The following is a 20047-nucleotide window of genomic DNA, read 5'->3' as shown; positions in this document are numbered from 1 at the left end:
TCTGTACTTTTGGTTGGGTCTTCTAATTCTCTTTATTTCCTCAGGTTCTCTTGACTCCTTTAGCTCCTTCCTTTTTACTTCGTTTTGACTCGATACTTCATTCACTTGTTCAGCTTTCGATGTATTTCCTCTTATCAGTCTGTATCTCAGCCTCTTTACTCTGTTGTTAGGCCAAAAATCTCCTCTTATGACCTTTTTCGGTCTTATTTCCGTATTATTTCTTTCTCCAATCCAAGTTCTCTTTCTCAGAATTCGACCCTTTGATTTTTCACCTTCACTTTCATCCGATTCTGTTTCAAATGCCTCTTGTTCTTCAGCAGTTTTCTTTTGCTCTTGTTCTTCAGCAGTTTTCTTTCGCTCCACAGTCTTTTTCACCACTATTTGAGACTTCCCTACTTCTTTCCCTCCTCGGGTCTCCGACACGCAATCTTCTTGCTGTCTACTTGACCCTTCACCTAGCTTATTAGAAGTGTTCCCTACACCTCCTCGGGGGTCTTCCGCAATCTGTCCCTCTCTATCTTCTTCTGACCCTACTTCTTCAGAAATAATCTCAAGTGGTTCTTCAATCTCCTCCTCTTCTGATTCAGAAGTAATTTCTGTGGAACTGCTCTTTTCTTTTCTTTTTCTTCCACTGCTTTTTTGAACTTCAGGCTCTCTTTCAGAATCTGATCTCCTTTCTGAGATTCTCAATGGTTCTCTTGAACTTGAAGAAAAGGCTTCTTCCCCTGAACCGTGATTCTTTCTCACTGGTTCTGGGTCTTCATCATCACTGGAATCTGACTCTTCAAAATACTCTCTACCAGTCCCATCCTTTGGGTTTGGAACTCTCAGAGTATGACTCGCATGCACCCAGTTTTTCACACCAGCACACTTCACTGCAGTCGCCGTAGTTAGAATGACTTGTCTTGGTCTTCCCCACCTTGGAACCAAGCAATTTCTTCTTCTGTGCACTTTAATCCTCACCCAGTCCCCTGGACTCAGATCATGAGCTTGCTTCTTCTCAAGTGTAGTAGCTTCTTCTCCAATCTGGTGAAACACAGAATGAACTGCGTCAGCCAGGCCTTTACAGTAATCCAAAATCATGTCATCAGTTATTGTCATCAACTTATTGACAGGTACATATGCATGTCGCATTGCACGTCCCATGATTATCTCGTGCGGACTTAAACCAGTAGTTCTATCTGGAGTAGATCTAATAGTCATTAGCACTAGAGGCAAAATATCAGGCCATTTCATGCCAGTGGCTAAGCACATCTTACCAATCCTGTTCTTAATTGTGCCGTTTATCTGCTCAACAACACCAGAAGCCTCTGGTCTGTATGCACAATGTAGCTTCTGCTGTATGCTTAATGCTTCACAAATCAAACTCATGAGTTCATTATAGAAGTGTCCACCTCTATCAGACTCAATCGTTACTGGAAATCCGTACCTAGGAATCAACTCTCTTAACAGTAATTTTGCCACTGTTACTCCATCATTTCTCCTAGTCGGATAGGCCTCAACCCATCTTGAAAACAAACAGACTACCACTAGTACATATCTCAGTCTGTTCACTTGGGGCATTTCAATGAAATCAATTTGCATTCTTGTAAAAGGACCTCCTTCTCTGCCTATTGTTCCCAGACTCACCACTGTCTTCTTCCCAGTGTTAAATTGCTGGCAAATCAAACATCTTTGACAGATACTCTCTGCAATTGTCCTGAACTTTGCATTGTACCAGGTTTGTTTGAAAGACCTAATCATCGCATCCCTCCCCAAATGTCCCTGGCCATGATACATCCTTGCCATTGCTGACAGCATGGAGTTGGGCATTACTGGTCTGCCATCTCTATAGACCCAAACATAGTCTGTCTCTCTCGGGGCACAACCTGCCTTAATCCAATCTTTCTTTTCTTCCTCCTCTGCCTCATCCTGCAACTGTTTCACTTCATCCCATGTCTCTAAGACATTAGTAAACATCACAGAACAAAAAGACATTTCACTCTCTCGTTCCCGATTAATAGATTGATTATTCCTTGCACAGTATTGTGCAATGTCGTTTGCGTATCTGTTGCCAACTGTCACGAAATCGTCTCCTTGTCCATGGGCAGCACATTTCACAACTGCTAATTCTTTAGGCAGCTGTATCGCCTCAAGCAATTTCCCAATCACTTCAGCATTCTTTATTGGAGTCCCACTCGACGTCAAGAAACCTCTTTGTAGCCAAAGTTGGCCAAAGTCATGCACAACTCCAAATCCATACTGACTATCAGTCATCACAGTCGTTCTCAAATCTTTCCCAATTTCACAAGCTTTTGTCAATGCAATTAATTCAGCAACTTGCGCAGATTTCACTCCTTTCAATGATGATGCTTCCATTACTTCTGAAACCTTATACACTGCATATGCTGCACATAGCACACCCTCATCATTCCTCAGGCATGATCCATCCACAAACAACACATGATCACTCTCATGCAAGGGAAGATCCCTTATGTCTGGTCTCGGTTTTGTACAGTAATCAAGCACATCCAAACAATTGTGATCATCTTCTGTTTTCACACCCACATTTTCAATATCCGGCAACAATGTCACTGGATTCACATTCACACATCTCTCAAGAGTCACATTTGATGCTCCCAGAATGACTTTTTCATATTTAGTCAACCGACTATGTGACATGTACTGAGTTCTGCTTCTTGTCAAAAGAATTGCCACATTATGAGGTACGAATACCCTTACAGGATATCCCATTATGATTCCCTCACTCTGTTCTAGGCTTCTGCATGTTGCAGCCACAGATTTCAGACAACCTGGTAAACCCACAGCTACAGAGTCAAGTGTCGATGAGAAGTATGCAATAGGCCTTCTCAGTAATCCATGCTTCTGAATTAACACTGAAAGTGCACATCCATTTCTCTCACTGAAGTACAATTCAAACTCCTTTTCATAATCAGGCATACCCAAAGCAGGGGCTTCACACATTCTGCTTTTCAGCTCTTCGAATGCTGCCATTTGTTCTCCATCTAGTTCCAATGGGTCTGTCATCTCACTTTTAGTCAGCTTAATCAGTGGCTTTGCTATCAGCGAAAAATTAATTATCCACTGACGACAATAACCCACCATTCCCAGGAACATTCTCACTTCCCTCTGGGTCTTTGGGGCTTTCATTTCCCTGATAATTTTGATCCTGTCATCAGTTACTTTTCTCAGACATTTCTCAATATTGTGTCCAAGATAATGCACCTCTTTCTTGCAGAACTGCAATTTAGCTGGAGATACTTTTAACCCTCCATCTGCCAGATGATTCAGTAAAGCTATAGTATCTACTTCACAAGCTTCACGTGTCTTTGATGCCACAAGTAGGTCATCGATATACTGCACTAGTACTGAGTTTTCAGGCATGATCAAACTCTCCAATGACTTTTTCAATAACTGATTGAATATTGAAGGACTCTCCGTATACCCCTGTGGGATACGACACCATGCTATAATACGCTGGCCAAATCTAAATGCAAAAATCGGCTGGCTGTCTTGATGCAATGGAATTGAAAAGAAAGCATGACACAAATCAATCACTGTATACCACTCAGCATCATGTGGAATCTGATACAAAATCACTGATGGATTTGGCACAATAGGACAACATGCCACCACAATTTGATTAACTTTTCTCAAATCCTGTACGATCCTGAATTTCCCATTAGGCTTCTTTAGCCCCATTATCGGTGAATTACACGGACTACTCAGTAGTTCTCTCAGAACTCCCTGCTGAATCATTTTCTCAATTATAGGAGTTATTTCCTCAATTATTTCTGGTGTCATTTTGTACTGAGGAATGTTAGGATAAGTAATTCCCTCCTTCACTGAAATTTTCACAGGATCTACATTGTTCATCAATCCCACATCCTCTCCAGTAAAATCCCAAACTGTCCTTTTCACTGTGTCTCTCAGCTCTTGAGGCAAATCCTCTGGATCAAACACAGCATATGCACCAATTAACTCACTTTCTCTATTTTCTAGAGTCATTCGGTACAAAACATCCTCATCTGGTGTTTCAAAAGCTATTCCATCTGGTGTACAAAAAATTGTACAATTCATCTTACAGAGTAGATCCCTACCTAACAGGTTCACTGGACTTGTGTCACAGACGATAAATCTGTGCATGTCTGAAAATTTCCCTATTTGTACTCTTACTGGTTCAGTAAGACGTGTTCTGATTTGTGTATTGGCTACACCAACTACTTGGATTGCTTCATCCGAGAGAGGAAGATTTCTAATATCTATTGACCTGACAGTTGATCTTGTCGCACCTGTGTCTACTAAAAAAGTAACACCTTCTTCATTTATTTTTCCATCCACAAATGGTCCTGTCTGGTCTATTTCTAGAGTTGCACCAAGTATGCACTCTTCCTCCTCTCTTCGGCACCGTCAATAATCACCCTCAGACTCACTCCCTTCATTCTTTAACAAGTACTGTTGTACCTGGTTAGAACGCCTTGGTTTGTTTACCTGCTCATCATTGTAGAATCCCGAATCCGGATTATACTTTTGTGCTCCTCTATTCTGCGGCAAGGGCGGTTTTGGCTCTTGACTCTGCTGTCTCACAACTTTCTGCTGTTGCTGCTGTTGATTTTTCCCCTCGTTCTGCACCTGTTGATTCAAGGAGTTTCCCTCATTATTCACTAATGGTGGATTGGTACATTCTGATCTCCAATGTCCCAGTTGGCCACAGTTGTGACATGGGAACTTCTTTTTTGCTTCCTCAAGATTCCCCTTTCCTTTCCCTGCATACCTAGGTCTATTCCCTGCATTATTTCCTGGATTATTCGCCTGTTCCACCAACTGTGCTTCCTGTCTTTCCGCAACTTTCACCTGTGCCCACATTGCTTTCTCTTTCAGCTTTCTTTGTTTTGCTTCAATCTCATCACTGAAGTATTTTGCATGTCTCAGAATCTCATCTATTTTCTTACTCTGCCAATCCACAGTATGCTCACGAATTCTTTCACTAATCTCAGGTCTCAGGCCATATACAAATCTGTATACAAAATGACTCAAATCCTTATCACCCAGGTGTTCATCTCCACTGAATTGTTTAAATGCCAGTATCAGCCTCTCGTAAAAAGCATGAACTGATTCTTTTGCTTCCTGATGTGTTCGATCTATTTTAACCCAGTCTGTTTCTTTTGGAGGTACTTTATTTTTCAGGTATACAATCACCTGCTCATACTTTCTCATTACTTCTGGATCTGGTGCTCCTGTTCTCTGATCTCTTGGATATTCCTCAGTAGGCCAACTCACAACTATTTTACATTCAGCCCACAAGTCTGCTGGAACAATTATATCAAACAGACTATTCAGGTCAATCCACAGCACTTTTGACAATTTCACAAACCTGTCTACCTGCCTGTACCACTCGACGGGCTTTTCTCTCAATCGAGGGAAATCATTCGTAAATGACAAAATATCCTGTCTGGTCCATGGAACATGTACATATCCTCCTCCAGGTATTTCTCTCATAGGATAAGTATCCACTGGTTTTTCCTTTTCTCTCACAGGAAATGCTGAATAAGTCCTATCCCCTGATTCTTCTCTCTTTTTGTACCATCTATCCTTCCACTTTTCAACATCACCCCATTTTCGCAATAAAGCGATCATCTCTTTAATCTGTCCTGTTCTACCAGTACCATTCAAATTTTCTATATCCTTGTCTGTGAAATCCATCCTGTAAGACTTCTGCAAAACTTTCACTTTATCAATGTCAACTCCATAGTCATTTGCTATTGCTCTTAATCTGTCATGTGTATTTCTCGCTCTCCAGGTAATATTCTTGCACATGAATAATAATTCACCATCATGATGATTTTTTAGAATTTCTGTTGGAACTGTCCCTGCAACCAGCTCTTCTAATTCTACACGTAACCTAGCAACATCAATTGCTTGTGAATCTTTATCCCTCTTTTGAAGAACTTTCATCCATTCATTCAAATCCTCAGCTGTTATTTCAGTAGATTTTCTCACTGGAACCACTTTCTTCTGCGGTTCTAAAATCGGCATCCCTGAACAACTAGCTTCACCAGCATCCAGTCCTGAATTAGACTCCTCTAATCCTTCATTACAGGTGTCATGTCTGAATTTTCCTGCCCTTTTTCCTGAATCTCCTGAAGGACCAGCCAAACTTGTCAATCTATTCCCAACATATGGAATAACCAAACCATTCTCACCCTTCCTCTGCTTATCAAAAACAGGCATAACCGGACCTATGGTTACGGGTACCGTAACAGCATCTAGATTTTTTGTCAGTTCCTTGATCTTTTCAGTCAACTCCGATGTAGTTCTGGCTAATTCTCTCGTATTTTCACCACTGCTTCTATTCTCCCTCTCCCTGAAAGGATTACCACTTCTTAACTCAGGTGTCACATTTTCTGTATTAATGATACAATGCGTATCTCTTATCGGAGAAACAATTGGTGTACTCTCTTCTGGTTCCGGTCTATATGGAGGTGGTCTTTTGTAAATCATGTCATTTAAAACCTCATCCTCATATTCATTAACTCCATATCTTCTCACTTCTGCCTCAGGAACCCTTTCTGCTCCCTCTTCAACTCTTCTCACAGGATATAATCCCTCTGACATACTAGCATCTCGCCATCTTGTCATTCGATCATGATGAGTTTCACGACCATGTCTCCTCCCGAACATATACCTATAGTTGCCTCCAGACCTCTGTTTCTCTCGCTCATGTACTTCCTCTTCCCATTCCACTAAAGCCTCGAATTGTGTCGGCCTTGGTCTTGGGTCAAGACATAACATCTTTTCCCGTAAATTTTTCAACACGGCCAGATTAAATGAACCATGCTCTAGAAATGCTAAGACTCCATCTTCTTTGGTATACCTAACCCAATTCTCCAACCATATACAGGTATGATACCCATATCTCGCAGCCATGAAGGATGCAGGCGTTTTCGATGGAGGTAACAATTCACCCTCTCTCGTTTTAACATCTTTATCCTTGTCGAACCAATTTTTAATCTTTCTGAACAAAGATTTTTTCTTTTTCTCCTCTTGGTAATACATTTTAACGCTTACCAAAACTTTCCAATCCCTTCCGTAATACAACTACACAATATGATTTTTCAACCAATAACAGCGCGACTCACACTAACGCACCAATCCTGGAACGTTACGTCACTAGAATAGCTCCACCAATCCTTGCGCGGCTCACACCAACGCACCAATCTCAGCGCGAGCACTATTCTGATCTAATATCCAATGAGAGCGTGGTCTGTTTGACGTCAGCAGTCGCTGCAGTTTCTCGCTCCTGTCTCCTGTCAGTCGTCTACCCCTCCTTTACAAAATTTCTTAGTAGACTTCGTGTCAAATTTCTACAAAATCTATTAGTTACAACATATAAACATCTCCATTGTCTGCTTCGCTAACCAAAGAATAATAAAGAAAATCTATTTCACAAGAAACCTCTCGTTGACACAGTAGCACATCCCTCTACTCTGCCCTTCTAACATACATTCATTAACTGTTTCCTCTAGGACTTGTCCAAAGAGTCTTACAATCAACTAAATGTATACAAACATTCACACACATTTATACAAGAAAATATAGTACATACACACAGAATCCTGCTTTTCCCGAGAACAGCGAACAATCTGCTCCACTACAGAATTATAACACACACCAACCAAGTAGCTTACTTCTACCCAGTTTCTCAAACAAGCTCAGAGAATACCTATTACTTCTCCCGCGATAAGCTTTAACGGCGAACCTTACGGATCCCTGGGACTTAAAACCAGAGTTTCATAGATAACCTTCACTACCATACGCACTCCTTATATACCAGAAATATCTCTAATAGTAACATATAACAATGTCACTAATTCCGAACCCAGACAATGTGAATTTTCCTGCATACATACAGGACCAACAATCCCGTCTTTCCCGAGAGCAGCATATACTTCCCTCTGCCCTACTACGGAACTGCTACTAGCTCCCAAATTCCAGAAGCACTACATATAACTCAACATGACGACTCCAACATATAGTATTAGTACATATACCAACATCAATCAATAATCAATAATCAATAAGCTAATGTACAAGCAATCTAATCAGATCAAGACAATCATCAATAACCATCATCACTCTGCTACCAGGAACTTGATGCAGATTGGGGTGTACAAAATCTCCCTACTTCCACGGATAGAGTAATTTCACAGTTACACGCACATACACTCACCATACACTAGGGCCCATTTCACTAACATACACTCAAATACTCTACCAGCATTGATCCTGTAGAAAGAAAACTCCTAAACTCCTAAACCCCACATCTACACCGAGGTCGATAAGACCTAGCTATTGCAATTGTCATAATCTAAACAATCTATACATCAATAATCAAATAGAGTACTCAATAATTGACAAGAAATAATCACCAACACCATATTTAAAATTATGATTCTTTATCTAAATTAGTCAAAAGAAATTAATCAGAATAAATCATTTTCTCATAATTACCTATTCTAGCTAAATGTCAGAATGGGTCATCAGGACAAGTCTCTCAGTAGAAATCTCCCAAGTCACCGTCCTCACAGCATCGATCCTCACCAACGCAGGTTTGGGAAGAAAGAAAAACGCAATGGGATGGAACCCTCTCTAGTCTAGTATATTTATAATAATTCAAACAAAGGAAAGAAACATTTAACTTTTCTTCATCCGCCGAACCGCTGAGCAGAGCGAGAAGGAAAGGATGTAGCATCGCTACATTTTGAAAAATCTCCGCTCAGAAAAAGTCACAAAAATAAAAAGACAGAACAGGAACTAAATCTTAAAATGTTTCTTCTCAACTTCCACACATTTCCTCTGGTGAGCTCAGAGTTTAGAGTCTTTCTTTAAAGCTCCTTTGTTTTCCAAGGCTGCCAAGGCTGCTGTCCCAATGCATCTGGAAACATGCCCAGATCTGCTGCTGTCCTCACGGAAAGTTTTAACCAGGCAAGGACTGTGGACAGATGACTCGCGTCCATATTCAGCAAGGCCTTTTCCATCACAAATTCTCACTCGAAACCAGGCTTCAAAAGTCAGCCATCTTTTAGTAGGCCACAATAGGCCACAATAGACCATCTTAATTGAAAGAGACAAAAACAACGTTACCACAGCATAGTGATTAAACAGTGTTAACCCCACTAATACCCTTATGTGTATGCAATTATCTAGCTTTAGCAACACAAAAAAAACATTAATTCAAAAGCGTTTCGTGCTTAAAAATAAACAGCACTCAGCAACGTTTATTTAATAAAACATGTACATTGTCAATAGCAACACGTAAGCGTTCCCTCGTGTCGGTTTTTCTCTTGTTAATACATACATGTTGATTAATAAAAAACATTTACACAAAACAAATAATTAATGATTAAAAATTAGTAATTTTATTTTTACCACGTTTAGACAACTGAAGCTTCAAAACCCGATGAATTTTCAACAGAAAACTCTGCTCCAGCACTTGTACTTTGGCAATAAATCTCATTGCCCCTGTGAGAGACCGCACATATGGGAACATTTTACACACACTTTGAAAAGCCCCTCTGAGAAAAACAGAACAGCCATGTTTGTTTTATTTTGTGATAGGACATATTATGCTCCACTACATTAATAATGAAGAAAAAATGAGAAACCAGTTTGAATAATTCTACATAATACCTCCCTTAGCACTTTGAATAATCTCTCATTATTTATTTTTAGATTTTTATTATTTGTTTTAAATAGCGCGGACCATGCCCACAAAGGCATAGGAGAGTTGGACAGGAGACTAAACAAGGAGTTTGATGCAAATAATGGCAAATTGCACAATTTCAATTTTACACTTCTAGTAATGGTTCTTTATGATACATTTTGTAGCAAGAATATAGTTCGCCTGGTATAATTCTTAGAATTCCAATACACTTATTAATATAGTTATTCTTCAGAATTCTACACCAGCAATTTACTTGTATTTGACATTTTCTAATTGTCTTAATTAAGCATATTGGTCACTCAAAATCATTTATTTTTCAGTATGATAGAGAATCCTAAAATGCAGTTCATTCTATTTGCTCCCACCAACTGCTATCTACTGATCTAAATAACACATATTCTAGGAAGCACTGAAAACATTCTACCTGAATAAAACTGAAAAATTTACAAAATGGGGCCGGGCCACAATTTTTAGTTGGGCTAATATCATCCTGCAACATTATTATAAAATGCATATTTCACCCTTTAAAATATTTCAATCCTATAATTAATCATTGCCACTGATGTTAAATCACAGACAGTGACTGAGTGTAATATCTATGTGCACAACAAAGTTATAATAATGCGGATGATATTGTGATATATACAGAAGAATAAAAAAGGCAAATACAATTCTTCTCTCTTTGCAAGGTCCAATTAGCTGAGTTCGAATCCTAGTAAGGCCAACTCATGCTTTGCATTGTTTCAACATATGTAAACTCCGTACCATTAAATTAGGTGGTGTTTAGAAACCACATAAGGGCGTATGAGACACTACATGATACAAGTTCTTAGCTCGTATTCATCAAAGTCCACTTTGAAAATATTAAAATGAGGCAGATGCATTTGGGCCATCGAAGGACCTTGGGTGGAAGTCTGTATATTGCGTTAGCTCTACTTGGGTTTGGTGTGGGCAGCCAACATTTCCAACACTGCTTTGTTAGTCATTGTCAGTGGAAATACTTTGTATGTGATAACTGCGCTTCAAGGGCCATCAGTGTCATTTTTTAATCTTATGTGACTGAACTTATTGAAGCACCAGAAGTAAGGTCAACATTGAAGTACATTTATCTGGTGCCTAATCTATTTCAAGGTGCAAACTATTTTGATATGATCTCTGTCAAATATTTAATATCATCTATCACAGGAGAAAAAAATCTAGGCCACCTCTCGCTACCTTTCCTATTTTAGGAATATGTCCAAATCTCTAGGGAGGGGGGTGTATGCATTGCTCATTTCATGACCAATGCTAAAGTGCATGTGCTTCTCCCATGAACATGGTTACATTTGGTGTATACACAAGTGTCATATTTAGTTTGCTGGTAAGTCCATTAAAAAGTGGTATACCATATACATGGGCATGTAATTAAATGCTACTAGTGCCTGGTGGTGTCACACACAAATTTGTTTTTTCACTTACTGTGAGTCCTACTCCTCTTATATTGAGTGCCTTTTACTGGTAAAGTAGGTTTTAACATTATTGTTTTATACATGTCACTTCGAGAATGTAGGCATTTCTCTGCTCTTACAGTTCTGTGTGCATGCAGCCTGTCTTCAATACACAGCTGGACTTTGATACAGCAACACTTTATCCATTCACTCTCCGTGTCGATACTAGCGCGCAAACTATTTTACCATATTGTATACAATTTGTCTCTGCCTTACCTTGAGATGCAGGGCTAGCTGGTGATAATGTTTTAACTTTTTCTCTCCTTACAGCTGTTTAAACACTTTCTAGTCGGCTTACCATTCTTTCCTCAAAGATCCACACCCGTGAAATGTATTTTTTTACTCACAAGGTGCACTTACACCCTGAAAGATAAATACAAAAAAGGTCTCCTGCAAGGAAATTTTTTATTCACATGCCACACCCCGAGAGCTCTGTATTGTCTGCGCCTGTGCAATCCCTCCTCCCCGAGAATAAACCCATTGAGACCTGCACCTGAGAGCCTCCTGTTTCTCTTCCTGATCCTCTTCCTCGCTCCATTCCAACATGGCAGCCACGATAGCCATTGCTGGACCCCTCTTTGGCGCAGTGAGAATGCCTGGGGGCAAAGGAGACTCCCACCCTCCCTGTGACCCCCTGACCTCTGCTGATCCTGCTATGGCCAAGGAAATCCTTCCTGCAACCTCTCCTGTACACCCTTGAGCTTCCTGTTCAGTCAGTCCCACCTTCCCAGCGACACCTGGGGCATTGCCCCAGTCCTGCTGGCCCCTCCACAATGGTCTTTATCCAGCCCCATAACCTCTGCAGCTGATCGTCCTGCCACACCCTCTCCTTGGCCTAATCCTTCCACCTCTCCCCACTTGGGATTACTACCAGCTTGTAAGTCAATTGCGGGGCCTACAGGGCCTCTACCTATCATACTGCTCACACAGGGGCTACTATCTTCGTCGAAGCCACCCCTCCTGTTCCTTGGCCTGGTTCTGGCTCATAATAGGGATTCATGCGAGTCATTTCCTCTTCGGGTCAGGCCTTCACACATGTCGAACTGGGCCTCCCTTTCTGCCTCATCCCCCAGCATACTGACGGCCTCTTCTGAATTCCACCGTGTGGGATTCACCCGCTTTCCTCCACCCACCCTGCCCATGCTGCTCATACACTGTTGTTCCTTCCCTAGGCTGCCCCAATCTCTCCTTATCTTTAGGGCTGCTCCGCGCACTCTCGAGCGGCCTGCATCCCTACCTGGGCCTTACTAGTGCCCGCATTATGCACCCGGGGCAGGGAGAACGCAAAGACAACCGCGGCTACCCCACCTGCTGTGAGCCTCGCCGCCCGGCAAAGTGGGTGCGCCTCCTCCCGCAATTAAGTTCAGGCGTCCAGCTTCCTCAAGGAGTTGGATCACATGTCAGACTTTCTCTTAAAAGCTTCCTTGCTCACTACCACTAGGGCTGCCACTGGGCACACCTACCACAAAATGGCAGGTGGCAGCCCAAAACGGCACCCTTTAAAACCATTGAGCTACATCACAGATATATAGCCCAAAAAAGCACAGTCTTCTAGACTGCACCTCGTCCTCCCAATGCCCCCGGGGGACAGACCTTGTTCCAGTCGGTTGTCCCCCAAACCCCTATTTGAATTTGATATCACAGACACAACTCCCTACCTACAGAACCATAGCAAACTGAATAGGAAAACTATTCTCTGCAAAAATCGCGTAGTTTGTGCGGACTGGTGAATAGAATTACTGAAATAGGAAAAAAGAAATTGGTCTGTGTTCTGAAGGGGAAAAAAGCTGAGAGTAAACCAGAACAACGCTCATTTTTAACTGGTCGGGAGACAAACTCGGTGTTCTATTGTTTTTTCTTTTATCCAAATTGCTTTTCATAGACCCCCCCCCCCCCCCCACCCCCGTACATAAACTGCTACTGTGATGTAATGGCAAAGATAGAGGTGCAGGATTAGTAGAGCCACTCTGAGATTCATCGTGTCAGAAAATGTATAAATCCGGTGGACTCAATGACCGCTATCCATGACTAATATTCTTTTACCTACATCACGGCAAGAGTACATTGACATTGAGTTTGACAGCAAGAGTACTCTCTCACAGATGACTTGGAGACCCCAGTCTGCTAAACCGATGGTCGGCGTCCCTGTTTGGAATCGCGCAGACCATTATTTTTCCAAGGGCAGTGCCCCAATGGCTTACCAGAGGCGCAACTGGAGCCAAATTTCAGGGGGGGGGGGCTAAGGAAAATTTTCGGGGGGGGCTGAATCTTTAAGCAATAGGCAGAGTGGAGCTGCAGGGGCTCTTAGAAGGGGTGAAAGGACAGCGAGGCCTCATTAACATGCAAATGGTCTTTTAAAGACCTGTGAAATGCTCGGGTGCGGCTGTGTGTGCGCCCGGGAAGCTGTCTCAGCCCGGGCTGCCACACACGACGGGGAGGCTGAAGCCCTTTGAGTCCAATGGGTGTTGCACGCCTGTGGCTTACCTACCACTACAAGACGGAAATAAATGGCCCACACACTGGGAGTTCTCTTCCAGGGTGTGTGGTTATTACTTTTGTGTTTTTCATGAACAAACTCCCGCTTTGGGAGTTCGTTTTTTAAAAACAAAAAAGTTTGGTGCACGGCTGCCTTCAGAGAAACTGGTGTGATGGTGGTTCCTCTGAAGGCACAGAGGGGCATATGTAACAGCCCCTATCGTCACAGGTGTGGTGATAAACCCTTTGCCTTATTTACAAGGCGGCGTTACGCCACTTAAAGTGGCTTAACACCACCTTGTGAAGAAAGCCCCCTTTCACGTTACACTTAGCGTGAAAGGGGTGTGCGATGGGTGTTGTGGTGGGCGTTTCGTCACAACACCCATTCATTTTGACGCTGTCCCCTATTTACAAGGGTGGCGTAAATAGGAGGCAGCACCAAATTTAAGACCAGGGTAAACCTGGTCTTAACATGGCAAAACGAGGAGAAATGGTTTATTTCTCCTCGTTTTTTCGATACAGCAATTCACCATTCGTGATTGTTCATGTGCAGGAAGGTGTCCCTTCCTGCACATAAACAATCATTAAGAAAAGACGTTTTTCAACTTCTATATGTGCTGCATTCTGCAGCACACATAGACGTTAAGAATCGCCATTATTGTTTATGTGCAGAAAGGGACACCTTCCTGCACATGAACAATCATTCCCTGCTCCTATTGTGCAAGGGTGCCAGCATTGGTGCTAGGCAGCTAAATTTAGTGCCAGCGCAGGGAGAAACGCAGGGGTGCACCGTATTATTGTAAATACAGTGCATCCCTGCGCTTCTAAAGTGACGGAGCGTGGCTTTAGCGATTATGAAGCTAACCCATGCTCTGCCACTTTCTTATACATATGCCCCAGAGTTTGCCAGCGGGTGTCCGTGATCTCTAAATATGGGGGGGCGGAGTCTGGCCACAGTGGCGGACATAATGTCCTCTTCCATCCTTTTTTTTAACACTTTATTTATTACAGTTTTAACAGAGTGGCTGAAATATAGAAAATAAAAAGCCCATTGCAGTAGGTGTACTGTAGCATCTGATTCACATGACAAGGATTACAGCAGCGCTCAATCACGTAGACAAAAGGAAATGAGAGAAATAAAAGGGACAGCCATGACATTACAACAATACAATTGAGGGGGCGGGTTGAAGGTGAAATATCATCGGCAACCATAACAGAGTATGATCAAGCGTGGGTGAAAGGAAGTGGAGGGCGTGGTATGCGATTCATGCAATGGGGCTCCTACTCAGGAGCATGGGCTTCCAAGGAAAGCAAGTAAGAGCGGAGGGGCTGCCAGATATCTCTGGGTCTAGACGCAATAGGTTGTAATTGCGCATAGTCAGTGGGTAGAGGATCACAGCAGGACATTGTTTTGAGCCAAGCTTTATTAATAGGGGATTGCCTAGTACCTCAATATATGGTGATTTCCCTTTTGCCCAGCAGCAGCCCTATGGAAATAAACCTATGGGAGGATTTGGGTAGGTCATACCTGCTCCCTAATAGCGCAGATATCAGGGTCAGGCTGGAGCTCAACATCTGTCATTGAAGAGAGGAGAGAATAACAGTAGTCCAGTAACTGCTGGTAACGGGACACGTCCAAGTAAGATGTGCGAAGTCTGCGTCGGAGATGTGCATTTGGGGCAGTGAGGAAGAGTGTGCGGAGTCAAATTTAGCAACATCTGCCAGTGTGACATATGCTCTATGTAAAACTTTGAAATGCAGAAGCTTGTGTTTAGGATTGATGGATACTAGTTTCGTCAACAGTAGGCCCATAGCTTGTCAGGGATAGGGTGTCCCAGATCTGTGGTCCAGGCTTTGCAGACACACTTAGTAGAGTCAGGTTTCAAAGCTAGACAGGCTCTATAGAGTCGAGATATTAAATGGCTGCTGTCGTCGCTTGTGATAAGAAGTGTTAAGTGGGGAGAACTCGTCTGGGGTGAGAGGGTATGTAGGTACGCATGAGCGAAGAGTGTTATGTAGGCATTGCAGGATAAAAATGGTCCATGTAGGAGGCTTGATGGAAACGGAGATCATCTGCATGTGAAAGTATGTGTCCATTGGGTAAAACATTCCCGAATGTATGCAATGCATGACAAGAGAGAACATCTTGAACAAGCTTTTCCTTCGTGAGTGGGATCCATGTATTATCAGATAAAGGGATAGCATGAGAGTACAGGATACCACTACCAAATAGTTGATGAATTTGCCTCCAGGTCCAGCAGGTGGTGGACAGCGTCTGTATATCAGTTGGGTCTTTAGGAATGTCCTTCAGTAAAAGGGAGGAGAGAGGTTGCTGCTATCCTCTGCCATCTTTTCTGTTTCTGATTCAGCTGCAGTAGCACTACACTTATGCTGCCTGTCCGAAGCACAGAGATACCCCTTCGGGGGTCGATTCAGGCGCTAAATAAATAAATAAACCCTGGCTTGACTGCGGGCTGTTCACCAACGTCAAAATCAGGCTCCGAGTCCCCATCGATGCCCCAGGAATACAACAGCAGTATTCCGGCAATCAGAGTATCTTTAATTTCAGCATGTGGGACTCCTCCAGGATTCCAAGTCTGCCACACTCGTTCCCCTGAAAAATGGGGAATTCCTACAGGAGTAAAAATACTACACCCAATTCCCTAGGTAATGCTCAATTTTCAGACATTTGACACCTATCAGCTGGTGAAATATTCGGAGCTTGGATTACTGGCAGTTTTGTATCCCTGCTTTCCTTGTAATTGCCCAAAACAAATTCGAATTACAAAGAACACCGGGTGGAAGCCACATTAAAATCTATAAGTTTAGGCAGTGGTGGCTCCTCCGCTAAGGCAGAGGAGTGTTGCCCCACTGAACAAAAGGAAACATAAAAAGATAACAACTATCAGTATTATCATTGTATTTTTCCTATAGCTATCATTGGCTCTCGGGCGGGGCGGGGCTAGCGGACAGGGCCGGCTTTAACACTGGTGGCACTCTGTGCGACAATGCTTGTTGGCGCCCCCATGACCACCTCTGCCACGGATTCCCTCACTTGCACCCTTTAACAGTGCCCCTCAAGTCTCAATAACCACTGTCTCTAAGATTCTTTTAGTTTTATGGCACCACTTTACATCACACACACATTGCACAGAGATAATCATATGTGTGTAAATCAATGTATAGGAAATGTTACATCAGACAGGACAACAAGGTGTAGTGTAGGAGTGGCATGTCATTGATACTGGTAGACAATATAGTGTAAGAGTCCTTCTTCTAGAAAAGCACAAATTCAGAATTTAAAACGTAACACCATTGTTAGAGGTTATTTTAATAATAAGAATTGTTTTCTACCCAAATGAACCCATTTGGGAAGATTAGCATAATGAAAGGCTGCAAAAAAAACATATAGCTCCAACATATACCTTGCAGTTTGCATGCAGCTCTTTGATGACAGTTAATAGCTCAATGTTCAATATTAGGATTTTGACTTATAAACTAAAAGTAACAAAAAGAGCTCTTTTATAGAAGCAGTAACCCACTGTACCAATTTACATTATATTCACTGTGTGATCTGCATGGTACATGTTCTTAGCAGCAGGCATTTTAACCCTCTGCGTTACCCTAGGATGAGTCAAAATTTCCACTAGACAAACCCCCCCCCCTCTTTCCAGGAAGACAATTAATCACAGGAGTTATCTTGACATTTTAATTGATTCCTTTAATTGATGGAGGCCAGGAACACAGCTGCAGGTGCTTTTAAAATGTTAATATACTTTCAAGAATGACCCCCTACCTTAAGTCAACCCCCAGTGCGGTGTTACCGATCGCACCGCCCTAGAGCTGGCCCTGCTAGCGGAGCAGGGAGAGGAGTTGTTTGCACTCCTGAAGTGTGCACGACTGCTTGGCCTGCCCTCTTGGGCCGGCCAAAGAGTCATGCGCACTTTGCATGTACCCCACCAGGCTGCATTACACAGCCTGGTGGGTGTAGCGTTTTAAATGCTCTAATTTGCATGCTTGCGCGGTCGAGCTAAATAATTACAGGAGCCAGTACTTTATGCTTTACACGCGGCTCCCCACTGCCGCGCCGAGGCCACGCCTCTTTATTTATACCTGCTAGCGTTTGACGTCACGCGTCAGCGCTAGCGCACCCCGGCAGTGCGGAAGGCTAGAACGCCTGGCGCGCGCCGGACATTACACTTCTTCCAACCTTTATGAAAACATCAAACCAATAAACACAAAATGCAAATGAACGATAAATCTGTTACCAGTCTGCCAGTCCTTGCAGGTTACACCATATAGTCTGCCAACTGGGATGATGATGCGGGGTTCCTCCGCAGACTGTAGCGGGATTGGCCGCCTCTGGGTAGGGCCACCTCGGGGGTTCTGCGCCTTGGGGTGTTATGCTCCTCCCGGGATGGGGAGCAGCCGGGCAGATTACCCCCGGGTGTGGCTGGTAGAGACTGGGAGTCACAATCTTCACCGGGACCTTCCTCCCCCTCCTGGTCTCCGCTCAGTTGGTCGGGGCCGGGTCCCTCTGGTTCGGCCCCGGGGCGTGAAGGTGTCCCAGGATGGACTTTCTTGAAGAAGGACACATCTCGGGTAACAGTTTCAGCTCCTCTTTGGGCGGTCATCATCGTGCCTGTCCGGCGGGTGACGATCCACGGTCGTGGTTCGAAAGGAAGTCTGAATTTGCTGCCTGGGTAGCGGTCCTTCACATACACTTTATCCTGCCATTGGATCGTGGACTCCTTAGCTCCCCTCCGTCGGCTGGCTTGGTCATTCGAGCGCGTCCGATTGGCCAGAGTCTTTTCATTACTGGCTTGTACCGGAACCCAAGTCGGGTGGTGGGGAATCGTGTCACTCACTATTCTTACCATGGTGGCCGTTCCCGGCGCTGCCTCTGTTGTGACATGGGGTGTCATCCGGTATTCCCTCAGGAAACTGTAGATCGCCCTTTCCAGTGGAGACCCGTCCACCATGGCTATGCGTATGGTTTTGTTGAGTGTCCTCATAAATCTCTCCACCTCTCCATTGGCTTGGGGCCAGCGTGGTGTCACCTTGCGATGATGGATCCCCCAACTCTTGAGGTACTCTGCAAACTCCTGCCCCTGGAAGGGGGGTCCGTTGTCAGTCTTGACCACTTCAAATATGCCATGAGTGGCGATGGTTTTCTCGAATTTCGCTATCACCTCGGTGGCTGTCTGGCTCCCCACGATTTTGACCTCTGGATATTTGGTGAAGTCATCGACGATGACTAGTGCGTACCGTCCATCTGGGAGGTGTCCGAAGTCGGCACTCACGCACTCCCACGGCCTCTGGGGGTTTTCTTCGGTTGCCACTGGGTGAGGGCGATCCGGCTGTCCTGCCGCTTGGCACCAAGTGCAGGTTCTCACCGTCTGCTCTACCATAGCATCCATGCCAGGGAACCATACCTTGGCTCTGAGCCTGCCCTTAGTTTTCACCATTCCTTGATGCCCCCTGTGGGCGAGGTCTACTGCCTGCTGGGCAAGGCTGGCCGGCATGACCAGTCTCGAGCCTCGCAGAAGACATCCTTGGCCGTCGACGGACAGTTCACCCTTTATTCTCAAGATGGATTCCAGTGTCAGTTTGGCTTGGGGTGTCCTCCGACTTAGCGATTCTTGGATTACTCTCCAATCCCCCGACCTGACGGCCTCCGCCGCTGCTCTCAAGCATTCATCGCCTCTAGACGCTTCTATGATCGCAGCTAGGCTCATCGGAAGGGGTCGTGACCGCTCTGTCACATACCGGACATATTCCTCTGTGTCCTCTGCCTCTTCCTTCTCTTCCGTGGTGGCTTTCCGCGGGTGCCTTGACAGATAGTCCGCCGGGTTCGTGGCCCCCGGTTTGTACTCCACCCGGTAGTCATACCCTTGTAATTGGAGTATCCACTTTTCGATCCGGGGTGGTGGTTTTGAGGCTGACCCTTGGAAGAGAGGGGCTTATGATTGGTTGCCACCGTGAAGTGGTGGCCATACACTTATACATGAAAGTGTCTGCAGGCCCCGTGGATTGCAATGGCTTCTTGCTCGATTTGCGAGTAACGCTGCTCTGTCTCGGTCAGGGACCTGCTCGCGTAGGCGATGGGGGCCCACTCTCCGTTGCTCTGGAGTTGAGCTAACACTGCTCCCAGACCAAAAGGGCTTGCGTCCACCGCCACATTGGTGGGCTTCGCAGGGTCGAAGTACGATAAGGTGGTGTCTGCCGAGAGGGCCGCCTTCGTTGCTTGGAACGCTTGCTCTTGTTCCGGGCCCCACTGCCATGTGGTCGACGACTTGGTCAACTCCCTGAGGGGTTTGGTGAGGTTGGAGAGGTCAGGGATGAAGCGGCCGCAGAAATT

The sequence above is a fragment of the Triturus cristatus genome, chromosome 5_1, assembly GCF_964204655.1.
Source record: "Triturus cristatus chromosome 5_1, aTriCri1.1, whole genome shotgun sequence".
Classification (NCBI taxonomy): Eukaryota; Metazoa; Chordata; class Amphibia; order Caudata; family Salamandridae; genus Triturus; species Triturus cristatus.
This window is presented reverse-complemented; position numbering follows the sequence as displayed.